Source organism: Synchiropus splendidus, chromosome 15 (assembly GCF_027744825.2).
Source record: "Synchiropus splendidus isolate RoL2022-P1 chromosome 15, RoL_Sspl_1.0, whole genome shotgun sequence".
NCBI lineage: Eukaryota > Metazoa > Chordata > Actinopteri > Syngnathiformes > Callionymidae > Synchiropus > Synchiropus splendidus.
In genome coordinates, this window is record NC_071348.1 from 7,777,754 (window position 1) to 7,781,464 (window position 3,711).

At 40.5% G+C, this 3,711-nt stretch overlaps 1 long non-coding RNA gene across 1 annotated transcript; it reads left to right on the forward strand.

Annotated features, from left to right (window-relative positions):
* Positions 1-365: 365 nt before the first annotated feature.
* LOC128746794 (uncharacterized) lies at positions 366-2,829 on the forward strand. Its single transcript, XR_008412590.1, has 3 exons — positions 366-507; positions 622-730; positions 2,588-2,829. It is a non-coding gene; the product is annotated as an uncharacterized LOC128746794 (long non-coding RNA).
* Positions 2,830-3,711: the final 882 nt, after the last annotated feature.

The window sequence follows — 3,711 nt, forward strand, 5'->3', positions numbered from 1 at the left end:
GGCCCCGCATACTGTCCCTGATCAGTCCACTGCTGCATGGAAGTACAGGCTCAGAGTCTACAGAGATTTTTTTTTATTTTATTTTTTTTATAATCAGTCTTTGACAAACTGCTGTTGCTGATTCTATTGCCCGTCACCTGCTGAAGATAGCACCAGGAATTGATCTAATCGCCTTTGCTATAACTGTATAATAATATATCTGTGTGCTGCTGTTGTTACACAGTCCTTATATGTCATTACAATAAAGAATTCCATCGCAATGTCGATGTTTCTCAGAACAAAGGCTAAGGGACATGGTGATAGCAGCAGCCACAGTCAATTCGAGAAGACACAGTCAGCGGTGATGAGTGCTTTATGACCTGCAGAGAACTTGAGAATAGACTGACTGCTGATCTGAACATTTTCAGTCAGCTTTCTTTCTCCGACTATCACTGCATTTAAATGAGCGAAGGGAAATGAACAAAGGCTGGATTTGATCACATCAGTTTAATAATAGTAGACACTTAAGTGAGTAAAAATGCATTTTTTTTTCAGCAATAATGGACGGAGTCGCCTGGTGTGTAGCTAGACAGTTGAGTGAGAGTGTGCGACTGTGCGTGAATGTTGAACTATCTGTTCCAGGTGGCAGGAGGTTGACCGGTTCAGTATGTCCCTTGACTCCAGCACAAGCAGCGGGGATTGGCTCCAGTCCTTTGCGACTGAGGCAATAAGCAGAAGGGAATACGATGAGGTAATACTTATATCCTTCGCCCTCCTGCAGACTGCCTCTGGGCTCCATCCTCGGTCATTTCATCTTCTGCCTTTAAGCACATCAGAGGCATTCTCCAGTCAAATCCACTGGAATTTTGGTGTTCTGTTTCACCCTAAGATGAAACTAGTAGATAAATTCTGTTACTCTTTTAGCTCCAACTTACTTTGACGAGACTAGACTTTTGAAATGTTCTGTATCTAAGCCGAAACGCCTTCAGCTTCTCATAATGGGAACACGGCACCCCTCTTCTTTGGGCCCATCACTGGCTCCCAAAATCCATCTCAACCTACCTTTTAAGAATATTTTCATGTATTTCTCTGCGACTCATTTCAAGCATGTTTGTAGGACAGGAGTACATAAAGACAATTGACAATTAAATAGATGATCTCAGATTCATATTTTTCTCTTGGGAAAATATCCTGAGATATACAGTATATTTCATGTTCAGCTAAGCCTGCTGTTGTAGAAAGGGCGCTGCTTTGACATTCTCCACTAACATATCAAATATTCATGAAGTTGTACGCTCCACGGGAAAAGAGAACCAGTTTATCAAGGATGTTGGAATCTTATCTCACAGCTTTTTCTCTTTGTCGCCGCTTGAAAATTCCAATCTTAAACAGCACCTGATGTGATCATTACTCAGCAGAAACGAAGAGGAAAATGTCACCCTTTAGGACGCGCTCCTTTTCGACGGCGTGGTTGCTGCCAAGAAGCTCAGCGCTTATTTATACAGAATTTTTCATGTGCAAGATGTACAAAATTGCAGGCAGGAAGCGAATTAAAATTCCCTTCCAATTTTTGGCAGCTTCCAAATGGCACCTCTTCCTGTTGAGCTCATTACGAAATTAGATTTAATCGTTTCTGAGATGCTAATTGCATCTTTGACAAATCTTGCATTAGCGTCGAAATCTATTAATATTCTTTTGCCAACAATGTAAGCACATGTTTCAATTTAACAACGATGTTTTTTTTTTTTTTAGAAACAAAGCAGTGGGAGGAAGAGAGAAACGTCTGGCTCTTTATAAATATGAGCTTGTCGACAACAGTCAGCTCTTTAATGGGACTTGTTTTTATTGTAACAGAGAGAAGTGAAGAAATACAGACCTTCCAGTTACAGGATCAATTCTGAACAGGAGCTCTTCATTCTATAGTGTTCAGTGCCGGTAAACAACCCACGCAATATTGGCAAAAGCTTGTATGCTTTATAGAAAATCTGGAGTGGATTGATAAAGTTTATAATCATAAAGAAAAGTTACGTCTTGCAGAGCCGAACCAGACTGTCTTGTTAAGTAAACTATGTCAATAAACCGTGATGTCCTATGGCTGGACCTGCTTTAAAAATCTGTTTTGAGAAGCCTGGGCTTGTATTGGGCTAAAAACTTTGCCGTCTCCTTGCTAGCTTGATTCGGATGTCAACTGAAGCCTTATCTTTCGCAGACTAGACTCGATAAAACTGTTTCTAGCTTTGGAACCTAACTTTGGACCTGAAACGACTACTGTGTTCATTTGTTTAGTGATAGAATTAAAGAGAGAAAAAAGCTGTTCTGAGTCAAAAAAACCAAAACGTTTTTGAACAAGAAGCTCATTCGGGTTCTTTGTTAAAGTACCCATTTAAAAATATTTGGAGGTCACATTAATACTTGGACTATTAATGAAGAAACTGAGTCATTAGATTAGCTTGTAGTAGTTTTTGCATCCATAATTGTACCTATTTATTTTTAATAGCTGTTTTATTATTATTTTATTTTATTATTATTATTTTATATTATTTATTATGTTCATTCATACTATTTCCTCTTTGTATTATGATTGTATATTCTTTTCTTCTCCTCCCAGCTGGTCATGCCTGAAACACCTCCAATGGGCGGCCTCAAGGGGGCATCCTCATGAGACCCCCAAACCACCTGAACTGACTCTTTTCAAAGCAGAGAAGCAGCGGTACTACTCCGAGTCCCTCCCAAGTGACAGAACTCCTCACCTTATCTCTAAGGGAGATGCCAGCCACCTGTCAGAGAAAACTCTGAGGTGAGGAGCAGGTGGAGGGATTGTATCTCTTCTGTGGCCTGGGAGTGTGTTAACTGGTGGATGTTACCCTCAGTTCTTCTCACAGTCTGTCTATTGTTTGTACATTTGTGTCCATTAAACTGTTTCACTTTAAGGCCCATGTTTGCTGCCTTTACATATAAAATTGTAAACGATGTTGGTTTCGCTGTTCACCAATATATCCACCAGGGGGAGCAGCCCATATTCAAAAGTGTTTGACAATGACAAGCCACAAAGCCAACATGACGACTGTGGAAGAAGTATTGATAATCTACCTCTTACACTAAAGACGAAACAGGCAGCGTTAAATATATGGCAACTGGAGGACGAAGAATTTCCACCATTGTTATATATTTTTCGTGTCTCATCGGAGTTACGTGTCTGGTAGTAACAGCAACACTGCCCCCAATGGTTTCCAGTGGTACTGCTCCGTTAGGTCAGCGTTGAAACACGCAGGAATACGGACGAAATGAACGCAGAGCAGGGACGGAGCCTGCTCCCTGTTAACTGGATCCGGATGTGATGTTGAGCATAAATGGACCATTAATGTCTGTGCAAGTAGACTAGGCGAGAGGCAGGTGACACCTTGGATCATCACTTAGCCTCTGTTTTTGGAGAGTGAAAGGAAACTGGGAACACCAAACTTTTTGCATTGACCTCTACACCACTCTGAAATTCAATGTTTATTCATGTGTATAGGTTTGACTTGAACCATGGCTCTGATAACATTACTTGTAGTCACGCCACAGTCTTGGCTACTACACTATAAGTTGTAATAAGAGCTCCTACTGTTGCAGTGCATTATGGGACTTACAAGGTAGCTAATATACAGTGCAATGATAAGCTTTACAAGAGCCAGAGTTTTAATTCTAACCTGTATTAGTCATCACCATTTTCAGAAAATGTCATAGATACAT